The 12,495-nt window shown below is 41.4% G+C and overlaps 1 protein-coding gene across 1 annotated transcript in view; it reads left to right on the top strand.

Moving 5' to 3' along the window:
- Positions 1-12,495, top strand: part of urm1 (ubiquitin related modifier 1) — a 44,326-nt gene that overhangs the window by 12,399 nt on the left and 19,432 nt on the right. The gene's annotated exons all lie outside the window — the stretch shown is intronic.

Raw genomic sequence — 12,495 nt, 5'->3', positions numbered from 1 at the left:
CAAGAGAGCAAAAGCATGTGAAGTGGATGTTGAACAGGGATCCACTTCATTGACTGTAAAGTGCATTGAGACGTGAAATACACTTTCAATGCAAGCAGAATCATACGATGATTCATAAAACAATCATGCAACAGATATGTGGAAAGGAAAATATTAGCAGAAGTTAATGTGGGTTACGTACATCCTGAGAAAAAGAAATTATATTGGTGAATAAGGAAATAGCAGAACGATTAAACATATTCACGGAAGATGACACAGAACACCTCCATGAAATAATGGAGGATAACAGGTCAAGAGTAAGTGAAGAGCTGAAAGAAATTAGCATCAGTAACAACTAATATTGGAGAATTCAGTGGGATTGAAAGCTGATAAATCCCCAGGACATGATGACCTGCATCCAAGGGTTTTGAAGATGGTGCCTACGTTCCTACAGATTGGAAGATAACAAATGTAACCCCATTATTTAAGAGAGAGAACAAGGAGCTTTTGAATAGTTGGCCTGAAAGCAGAATTTAGGAAAATGCTGGAATTTATCATTACGGGAGTAGTAACAAGGCATTTGGAAAATAATAGGATTGGGTGTAGTCGACATGGATTTATAAAAGGGAAATCATGTCTAATGAATCTATTGGAATCTGAAGTTTTCAGAACTAGCAGGATATACGAGGGTGAATCAGTTGAAGTAGTATATTTGAACTTTCAGAAGGCATTTGATAAGATGTTACTCAGGAGACTATTCAACAAAATTAGATGGCCTGGTACAGGGTTTAACATATTTTCAGGATTTGAGTGCGAGAGGATTGACATCTTATTCCAATTACATGGAGCACTACGAGACCACATCTGGAATATTGTGAACAAATCCAGTCTCCCTACCTATGGAAGGATCTACCTGAGATAGACCAAGTGTAGTGAAGGTTCTCCAGATTGATTCCTGGGATGGTGGATTTGCTAAATGAAGCAAGATTAAGACTGGGCCTGAGTTTAGAAGAATGAGTTGTGATCTTATTGAAACATACAACGTTCTTACAGAGCTTAAAGGTTGATGCAAATTTGACGTTTCTCCTGGCTACAATGTCTAGAGCCAGGGTCAGCGTCTCTGAAGGGGGCTTTGGAGGCTCAGTCGCTCAAAGCAGAGATCAATGGATTTTTTAACACGAAGCGGCACTGCGGGAGAAGAGCAGCCATGAAACTTATTGAATAATGGCTTATTCCTGTTATTTCTTATGCCTATGGCTGCTCTTTGGTAGAGTTATCCCACTCCCTGCTCTTTTTTTCCCCCTTTGCCTTCAAATCTTTTTTGATGTTTGCTACGGAATCTGCTTTCACCCTTTCCATGCAGTTGGGTTTAAACCAAACATCCTTTTGTCACTCCTGTTCTTTTGCTATCACTTTCAACCTGTGTGCTGTAGCTACTAACCCCGCTGCAAGTGAAAATAGCTTTGAATTTTTAAAAAAAATTTCCATGATTTTCAAATCTCTTAATCTTCTGTCTTGTAGGACCAACCCCATCATCTCCAGTCTCTCAATATAAGTGGAAGCATTGAGGTTAAGGTTTTATTCAGTTTTCTTTCTCCCGCCTTTTAATTTCTCCATTTGTGTAATCCCACTATGTACACTGTTTTAAAAGGAGTTCTGTCACTTTAAGCAAAAATGGGCCAGTCATGACCTGCTGAGGAGTGAGAGGTGTGGGAGATGCTGTTGTGTTTAAAATTCCGTTCACACGCTGCTCATTACCAGCTGGTCATTCTGTGTTGGTTTGAAGAGTCCTGTTTGCTGAACTCTGAGCAAAGTTTAAATGCCCTGCGCCTCTGTGCAAATCACATTTTAAAAAGGCAAGTTTCTGCCTAATTAAACAATGAGCAGTGACTCTGTGCAACATCTGTGAAAATCCATCTTCTGCCTCATTCTTTACAGAAACCGTGTCTTTGTCATGGGCCATTCACTTGTAAATGTAGCCACTGATCCTGCAGCTTAGACTTTATTGGGGGGTGGGGGCGGGGTGGAGGAGAGAAAGATGAGGGTGGAGACACATTTGGACTGTTATATCAGGTTAAGTGCTCTGCTGCTGCCTTTCTCATATTTGGCTCTTGAAATCTGAGGGTAAATATGTCGAATTTGCTAAAGCTGTCTGCCAGACTTTTAAAGAAACAAGCAACTCGTATTTATACAGTGTCTTTCACACAGTTGGGGTACAGTGCACTTCAGAGTCAGTGAAATACTTTTTTTAAAAAGTGTTGTCACTTTTGTAATGCGGGTGAAAGTTTCAGCCAACCCAGCATGTAGCTCAAGCACTGGTGAGATGAAGGGGCATTTAGTCAGGGTTTGTTTACCAGGTGCCCCTCATGGCTCTGGGACCACTGTCAGCTGTGTGAATCCCTAGATATCAAAGCACTGAATGTGCAGGCTGCTTTATTACTCACTACATACATTGGTGCTTCGTTCTTACCTGGCCACTGGTGTTCAAGTCTTTTGACAACAAAGGCATTTCATGCAGTTACCCACTTACTCATGTGACTCGCAGTCACTGTGGGTTCAAAGAATGAGCTTGCATCATTAAAGCACTTTCCATAGCCTAGGAACATCCCAGTGTACTTTATACCCAATGAAGTATTATTTTTAAATGCTATTACTGTTGTAAAAATGAGAATGTGGCCCCCTTGAACTGAATGACTTCTTTGCCCTGTTATAATTTTAGCATAAATCTAGGTCGATCATAGCTTTAACCTTCCTGACATCGATCTGCTCCATTGTCTGGATATCAACAGTGCAAAATGACCAGAGAAAATTGCAGGCGGCAAAAAAAAAATCAGACGCCTGCTGTGATATTGCAGTGATATTGGGGGCATTTCTCGCTGCTTCATTCAGGCCTGCCTCTGCCACTGTCCTACAAATGGTGCACGGGTCAACTGATTCAGGCCAATGATAGCATTTGATCAGTTTAGTTTGCTTCTTTGAAAAAGTCTGGGAATGGGGTTTTTTATTGTGTGTGTTGTAAATTGAAGCCAAGTTGCAATATAATCTTATTAACTTTTTATATTTCTTTTATAAACACAATTCCTCTCACTCCTATTCCATCAATGTTGTTGAATTGGTGCGCTCCAATTTCTGTTCTACAGTTTAGAAAAATATATACGTACCCGTAAAGAAGCAAAAGCAATTGTTCAAGAAACACAAGGTCCTCACAAAATTGGAGCTGCTTTGACACAGGAGCCAGTATGTCTATAACCTCTGACTTGGCTCATCAATCGCACATTTAAAAGAGATGACAGCAAGCTGGGGTTCTGCCTTGCAGCCGGAAGAACAATTAAAATCCTGTCTTACCCAATGTTTATTTATCATCGGTTAAACTTTGCATTCATAATGAGAAGTCACTTTACCAAAGCAGCAGAATGCTGCATTGTGCACAACACATTATGTTAAAATGTAGATTTGCCTGATTTAATCACAGGTAGCACCATGGTGAGCAATGGATGTTTGCGTAATGACAGGAACGCAGTGGTCAAACAACAATCTGTGTTTGCCACTTTCCTCTTTTTGTTGGTTTGCTCCATCTCCGATACACCATGTCCCAAGGAAAATGTTAACTTGTCAAAGGCAGGTAGGATTGAATGACTCCTTGTAGGAACAGAGGAACTGTGGAACCCTAAACTCCATGGTTTTTTTTCCGATTGAAGAGGTTTACCTGTGCTTGCTGTTAATGCCATTCACATGAAAACATCTTCATTACATTGAGGATGAAAAGCTGAAAAAATGCAGGTGCTCTAAATGTGAAATAAAAGCAGAAAGTGCTGGGAATACCCAGCAGATCAGGCAGCTTCTGTGGAGAGAGAAACAGAGTATTTCAGAATACTGTTTTTTGTATCTCCTATATTCTCCCTCTATTTGCACCTCCTCCAGACAGATTAGTTGTGATTATTAAGCTCCTACCATCCTCTCTCAACTGACACCAAGCTATGTCATCCCTTTTCTCTTGGTCTCCATTCTGTCACAGAGATTCTTTGTTCTCCCACCTTCTTCCCTTCACTGCTATGGAAAAACATGCATATTTTCCAAATTTTCCCAGTTACAATAAAAGCTCATTGAGCTGTTACATTACTTGTTTCACTCTCCACAGATGCTTCCTGACTTGCTGATTATCTCCAGCCATTTTTTGTTTTTTTTTATTATTGGTTTTACTGGTATTTGGGAATACCATCCCGTGAAATTAGATGAGGGGAATTTATGCAGGATACCAGCACACAGTTCTTTTGTATTATACATCTCTGCAGTATTTCATTGTCACCTGTATTGCATTCACAAAACTTGGTCCCAAGACCTTTTCAGCCTTCTGTTCATAAACCTACATGACAGGCTTCTGTTCAGTGGTAATAATGTGGTGTGCAATCCTTGCATACCTTGGGGTATGTTGCAAGGGGAGAGCAAGAGTTTGGGTGGAGAGGTAGGTTGTATGAAGCTCTTAACTTGCTGCCCAGGATGGAAAATCAAACTCTACAATGCAGTAAATTGGTTCTGTTTGGAAGTACAAAGGAGGCAGGACCAAAGTTACTGTGAGGTCCACTGCTCGTGGTGAGGAGTGGTGAAGAGGGTTATGACCAATAAACCAGAGGAGTGCGGCTGTTTCATGTTAAATTATACTGTTAAAATTGAACTCTTATTGAAGAATGAAGACAAGTGGCAAAGCCAGGTGGGGGCAGTGAAAATTGAAGAGAACAGTTGTACTGCATAGGCACGAATTACTTTGCAAAAGAAGTTTGAATTAACAAGGTTTCGTGAAATGCCTCCTCCACTGAATCAGATGGAGATCCACTATTGCTTTATCCAAAGACCTTTAAAGTTGGCCTGAGCTTTTCCCAAGAATAATGTGGATCAGAATTCCCAAACTACGGGCTTGATCCTCTTGGGCAATGGAATGGGGGAGTCTTGATGCCACAGAATTGTATCTTAACACAAGGAAGATTGTACCTTCAGAAGAGGCTAGAGTGCAAATTGCTGGGAAGAAACACAAGGCTCAGTTTTAAATTCTGAAGAAATGAAATGGTTTTTTTACAGATAATTTAACTCCCTCAATCACTTGAAATGAACTAAATTGTTTTCTTAAATGGAAAGTCAAAAAGTTGGATTTGTTTATTGAATAGTGTAATCAGTGTGTTTATTCTTGTTTTCTGTCACCTGAGCCCCCGTGTTTTGTTTTATTGGCTGGGAACAGGATGTGGATTCTTGTATTGAGATTAGCTTGAATTTTTATATTGAGGAGGGATGAACAAGGAACAAAGGGGTGCCATTATCCCACATTTGCATGAAAACAAAGGCCTCTTGAGTGCTCGTGTGCCAGGCGTACTGGCTTGCGCGCGCTGCCATTGTTTCCAGCAGGAGAATACCATCTGGGGGCTTTTACTCTACAGACCAATTTATTTGGCAACATGTCCTGGGTGTGACAGTGACTATCTCATCCTCAACTACATTGTGCTTCGTGGTTCCATAGAACTGCACTCTCTTAAAGATGAACTGTCTTTATAGGAGACTTGCTGGGAAAATTGTTTTATTGTGCCTGATTGCAAACCATACAACTGAATTTCATGAAGTGAAGTATTGCCTCAGCTAATGTGACATCGTGATGAAGCTTACAGACGTAGCTGTGTTATTTTAAAGTTTGGCAATGCTATTTTATCAAACAAAGAAAGTGTCCCTTTTAGGGGATACTGTAGATTGCTGCATTAAAAATTAGCATTTAAAAAAACATTACAGTCGAATTTGTTCACAGGTTGTGGATGTCACTGCCCAGACCAGCACTTATTGTCCAACCCAAAGTGCCCCTGAACATTTCAGAGAGCAGTTAAGAGTCAACCATATTGGAGTCACATATAAGAATGGCAAACTTCCTTCCCTGAAGACCATTAGTGGCCCAGGCTGTATTTTATGATAGTCCAATGGTTTCATGTCACTATCATTGATGCTAGGATTTTATTCCATGGTATTTGTTCTTAAAATTCCCCAATAGCTGTGGTGAGATTTGAGCAGAAGATACAGAAGCCTGAACTCCCACGCTGCCAGGTTCAAGAACAGCTACTCCCCCTCAACCATTCAATTCTTGAACCAACCTGCACAACCCTAATCACTACCGCAGTACAGCAACACTATGACCACTTTGCAATAAAATGGACTTCTTTTTGTTCTAATTGTGTTCTTTCTTGTATAATTTGTTTTTCTTGTGAATGTGTGCCTCTAATGATGCTATGTGTCTGTGATGCTGCTGCAAGTAAATTTTTCATTGCACCTGTGCATACATGTACTTGTGCATCTGACAATAAACTCAACTTTGACTTTGAACTTGTCTGTCAGGATCAATAGTCAAGGCTACAGGCCACCATACCCCTATTTGTTTCCTTAGATTTTCTAATACTATCTTCCATCCTTTATGGTTACTTCATCACTTTAGAGTAAATTCTTCCCAATTTCCTCCTTGTGTTTCTCTGGAAATGCCCAATTTGTTTTACTTCAGTGGTTGTGTTGCAGGTGTTGATATAAGATGGCTGGTTGTTACTTAAACATTTCCCCACGCATGCTTCCTTCTTTCTATCCTTTCCACCCCGGCATTCTTGGCTGCAAATCTGAGGCCCCTGTTTGAAACGGTACATCTTTCTTGTCCAATGGAATTGCCATCCCTATGTGATCCTCCTGGTAATGAGTCTCCTGGACTCTTCTGTACGTGGAACAGCATTGTAAGTGATTACCTATTTTTGTTTCTTTGAAGGATATTGAAGGTATAGAGAAAATAACTGTTTGAATGCAGTGGTATGGGTGGGAAGGTAGGAGACATGGTTGGAGGCAAGATGTGATGAAATCATAAGGGGAGAATTGGACCGGAGTTGGTAACCCTAGGGCAGCTATTTTCCTGTTCTACTCCACTCCCCTCAACACCCCCAACCTTCCCTTTCACCACCCACAAGAGCAGAATCATCTGCCAACTCTACAGACAATAGAAGGCAAACTAAACATATTATTTGAGAGGCATTTGGGTTCTGATGGAAAGGACACATTCAGTTTTCAGTGAACTGTTTCGACTGAAGGAGAAGCTTGTTCTTATTCTGAAATTAATCCCTAAATGTCAGTGTAGATAAGGACCTTCTCACTACCTCACTCTAATAGATGTCCTTTATCCATGTAAACTTTTTTTTTGGTACAGGTCAAGGGGTGATTTTAGTTCCTTTGATTACATTACTTGGATGAGGGATCGTCAGCTATTCCTTCCAATTGACTGGGATAGTATTATTTTTATGCTTGAATATGAGGGGTGGGGAGAATTTAGCATGCCATTGAACTGTTCTAATCCATATTACGAGTTACATAAAACTTATAACAACAAAATAAGGCATGTGAACGAATGGATCTATGTCAGTCTTTATGCTCCCCTTGAGCTGCTTCTCCACTCATATCACCCACTCCTTTTTAGCACAGCTCTGTAGTTGGTGAGTTTCCCTTTAAATAATCCTCTTTGGAGGCCTTTGTAAGTTGAATCTCTTGGTTTATGCCTTTCTTTATTCATGGTCCCAATGTCTTTCAAATTGTATTTTTGGACTGGTGCAGTTGGCATGCCGACAGCTAAAAACATTTCAATGTCACTTTTGTAGTCACAAGAGTGCCCTCTTGTTTTTTGTTCAACTGGTACTGAGCAACTGGGTTGAACGTACGTTGCTGTCATGTTGCCAGTGACTGACTAGTTGGTCCACACCTATTTATCTATGGATTTTTCCTGTTTTCTTCTCATTCTGCTAATAGTACTGGCAATCTTGCAAATCACCAGTTGCATTGAATGAACTTGCAGCAACAAAAATAGCAAGCTGCTTTATAGAGCACTTCTGTTATAAAATGTTCAAAGGTGCTTGAGAGCATTGATTATCAAACTAAATTTAACAGCAAGCCACCTGAGATATTAGGACATCACCACAAGTGGAGGTTATGAGAAGTGGTGGGCTTTCAGGAAGGCCCACCTCTGCATTGCCACCCCTCTCTTGATCCTGCCACTACATGAAAATTGTTCGGCTGCTTTACCAACATTCATTGAGGGATGGTCAGAAATTTTCTCCAATTAAATATTGGTAAGAGTTGAGCCATTATCATCAGTCCCATTCTTTCCATTCCCATGCTACCTACCAGGTATTCAGAACTCTGGGGGCATAGTTTCAGAATAAGGCATCACCCATTTAAAACAGAGATTAGGAGGAGTATGTTCTCTTAGAGGATCGTGAACCTTTTGGACTTCTCCACCTTGGAGAGCCATTGAGGCAGGTTCATTGTCAATCTCTGGTTTGAATATGTTCAGACACTTAAACTACAAGGGAGTCAAGAGGTATGGGGAGAAAGCTGGAAAGTGTTGTCAAGACCAGGATTGGATCACTCATAATCTTTGTGAATGGAGAAGCAGGCTCAAGGGGCTGATTAGCCTCCTGCTCCTATTTCTTAAGTTCTAATGTACTTGTTTGCTCATGCAGGCCTGTGCATTACAATTACTATCTTGAAACAGGAGCCGCTCTAGTTGGGGATCATTGAGATTGGTAATGCCACTTTTTAAAAAAAAATCATTCTGGGGATCAGTGACATTGTTAGCACATGTCATTCTTCCTTAATTGTCCTTGAGAAGGTGGGTTGTGAGACACTTTCTGTGATTGTTTGTAGCATGCTGAAAGTACTCTCACAATCCTTCTGGGTAAGGAGTTCAAGGTTTTGATCAAACAGCAATGAAGGAGCAGCAATGTGTACGTAAGTTGGGATTTATAAGTAACTTAGAGGTGATGTTGTTCCCATGGATCTGCTGGCCCAAGTATGACCAACTCTCGCAGAAGGCACTGAATCTAAGGAGCATACCGATTCTCTTTAGCTAAAGGTAGTAAAAGTCTGAATTGTGTTCATTATCCAGTGATCCCATGCTGGAAAATGGTTCGACTTGCTTGTGATGCCTTGTATGCAACAAAGGGTAAGAAAAGAGCAATCAAAGATGTTGCCTCTTTATCACTGCTTTATATTAACCTTTGGGAAAATATATACATAACTTTGCCTTTTACCCTTTTGACTGTGTTTCAGACTAATCTGTGTGATGTCAGTGTGAGGAGTTTATGGTAAGCTTCTCTGTCCCTCCAGCCCCCACTGCTCCACAGGACAATGACCCTCTCCTCTCCATTCCCTGACAGCAATAAATGGGCAACTTTTCCATAGTGACTGCGCCACAAAAGGTGATGCAAGACCGGAATGCACTGGGGTCATGAGTCTGAAGCCACAGGACAGCTCTGATGACCAGACCTTATAAATGACTTGTCTTTTGTATAAAAAGAAGCTACCAAGAGTGCTGTTGCTTTGTGAGTGCAAGGTGGAATGATTGGAAGTTTGCGGTATGGGGAGGAGGGGGGAATCTTCTCTGTGTGCTTGCCGTTCAAAACTGGATGGAACTGGTGTGCATACCTCCTAGAGAGGCCCTGGCAACAACCTATTGCTGTGCTACTACACTGCTCAGTACAGAGGCTCTGCTTAGCACGGCCAGCACTAACACATACTGAAGTCACTGTTTAAAAAATTGGCTCAGTGTTTCTTTAACCTTCGTTGACTCTGAAGCCCCCATGACGACCTAGAATGTTGATAATTAAGGCTGTTAGAAATCGGCAATGATTTCAGTTCTGCCAACATTGTGCACATGCCAGGGAAGTACAGAAATTCACATGACACCCAGTGCAGTCTGGCCAAACAGGCTGTTAACATCTAAAGAACCAGATAATTACAAAAATTGGTTTAATTGAAAAGTTATTTTCCTGCCATTGACGCCTTTGTGCTGTGCGTTCCGTGAAGCTGATTTCAAAGTAGAATATTTCATTGAAGTCAGCCCATTCTGTGTTCTCTTCCAGTTTTCTCCCCACTGAGCACAGTGATTCGTGCTGGGAATCAGCTACACACAAACTCCTGTATTTGCACACTTTTCTGTGAACCTGAACAGCAATTAGCAGCATGTTCAGCCATAGAAGGTATCATAGGCAGATCCTGCCCTTAATTGACATTGATGATTTTCTATCGAGTGATCAGAATCAGATTTATTATCACTGACTTGTATGAAGTGAAACTTAAAAGGTCTCTGGGTCCTTCATGAGCAGTAAGGGAATGACACAAGGCCATGTGTGGAAAGACTAAGAGGCATGACTGAACATTTGGCTGATGTTCACATCCACTTTTTTCCAATAGAGGCACCACTCAATGGGAATTTTAGCCGATTCCTTTTGACATATTTGCCCCACCCCCTTCACTGGGGCTGGAAACGTGTTGCTGACACTGGCTCATGCCAAATCTCTCACTAATCCAGGATGTTGAGGTCAATTCTTGAACCCTAGCAGACACCCTGACTTCAGTAGAGCAACTGTCACTGACCAAAATTGAATTCAGTCTGCCCGGCTAAGTGCACTGAGCTGCTGCAGATGCTGTCTAAGATTTTAGCTGCGTTGCTTCTATATGAATGACAACCAAACAATCTGTCTTTGTTGTAGTGAGTGAGGATAAGTGTTAGCAACGACATATAAGAAATAGCAGGATTAAACTGCATAGCCCATTGAGCCTCCCATAAAGTGAGATCATGGCCGATCCTGGAGATGGGATAACTCCCCCATTCTTCATCAATGCTGTATCATGGGATCTTCCATGTCCACCAGGTGGGATCTGTTTTCAGTATTTTATGGGCACCATGGCACTTTGGCAGTGCAGTACTTGCTCCAGTGTCACTGGAGTGTTAGCCTAGGTTGTCATGGAGTGAACCCATAACCAGTGACTCATGTGAGTGCTGCCAACATGCAGCTGACAGCACTGGATTAGTGCAGAGCGACAATACTGCCTACACACACTAAACAGCTTGCCACTGTCCATGGTTAAAAGGTGAGGAGTGATTCAGTTTTATTGTTGCTGGATAAAGGTCACAGACCTGATTAACTGCATTTCTTTTTACACAGATACTGTCTGACCAATTTTTTATCTGTTGGAGCATGATGGAATTGAGCATTTGGGAATTATTTTTTGGTATACTTAAGCTCTTCAGTTGAAATTATATAACCAATTCTTCTTGCCTATCTCACGCCTTGAGCAAAATTTTATTGGCAATGTTAGTGAGTAAATCCAGAACATGTTAGCAAAGATTCATCTACTATTTCATTGCCAGCATTTGCCTAAATATTTTAAATGGGATAACCTTTGGATTAAAATGATGGACAGTGTAGTGTCTTAAAGGCTCTCTCACTATTGCACTGGCATTCATTTCTAATCTCTGGTATTTCCTCACAAGAGGATCCCTTATGTGAAGGTGTTCAGACCCCCCCAGGATACACTTTTAAAAGTATAACATTGTTAATAAAATGGGATACAGGTCCTCCCTTGGTTACGGCAGGGGCTCCAGTCCTTTTGAACTGTTCACCACCCAAACAGTTTGCAGCTTGGAAATGCAGCCACGAACTGAGTTTTCACCCAGCGGAAGATGCCTGCAATCCCGCAGCAGCCGGCAAATCCATACTGCAGGTCTCCCAATGCATGTACGGGCTGTATATAAGTCGGGCGTTCATAATCTGGAGAGGACTTGTATTGACTTTATTAGCAGCCCGAGAAGCTTGTTGTACTCGGGTATTCTTGGGATATATGCAACATTTGTGGGACTGGAATATTGGTTTGCCAGGTCCATGACTGGTTGACCTGATAACTACTTTGCCTGGTCATCTTGCAGGGAAAGAATTGGAACATATTGTTGGCCAGACTGACTCGGTGTGGCCTGTTTCCTTCTCTGGACATTGATAAACCATGGTTTCTACAACAAAGTAAACTTTATTTTTCCCGGTGCATTTTCGTAAGCAGAAACTGATACAGAGGATGTGATTTTGCCATCACTGGATGTGATATTACCTCCATCCTCTGCACTGTGCCATCTTTATGTTAACCATTGAAAGAGAAACAAGTCGGTCAATACCTCGGTTAGCCATATGATTGAGGAGTGAAGTGCTGGTGACTGCAAGTCTATTGCTGGCAGCAGGATGTAATTTAAAGCTAATTTACCCAAGGAGAGTGCACCCAGTGGAGAACGGGTGCACTCACTCTCAGACTGCACTCTTCACTACAAGTGAGCTAATCTATAAGGGGACCAAATATATTCTGTTGTGAGTCTATAAACCTGCTGTCAAACAAACAAACACAGTGAGTTGTGCTTGTGTTTCTGCATCTCTCGTTAATTAGGCCTGTGTGTTATGGTCAGGACTACAGATACTGACACTCAGCATCAAGGAGGGCTGTTGACTATCTTCTGTACTCAAATCAGGATTACAGACAGATAAGTTTCTCAAAATGGAAAATGCCTGACAATCGGTAATATTGCAGATTATAAGATTCATTTGGCTGCTTTGCAGTTTCCCCCACTTATGTTAATTCTGGCAACATGCACGCTTGTAGTCCTCCATTTGGTGGTGGCTTGGTCTGGAGCACCTGGCT

Source organism: Pristis pectinata, chromosome 23, assembly GCF_009764475.1.
Source record: "Pristis pectinata isolate sPriPec2 chromosome 23, sPriPec2.1.pri, whole genome shotgun sequence".
NCBI classification, from domain to species: domain Eukaryota; kingdom Metazoa; phylum Chordata; class Chondrichthyes; order Rhinopristiformes; family Pristidae; genus Pristis; species Pristis pectinata.
This window is presented reverse-complemented; position numbering and strand designations above follow the sequence as displayed.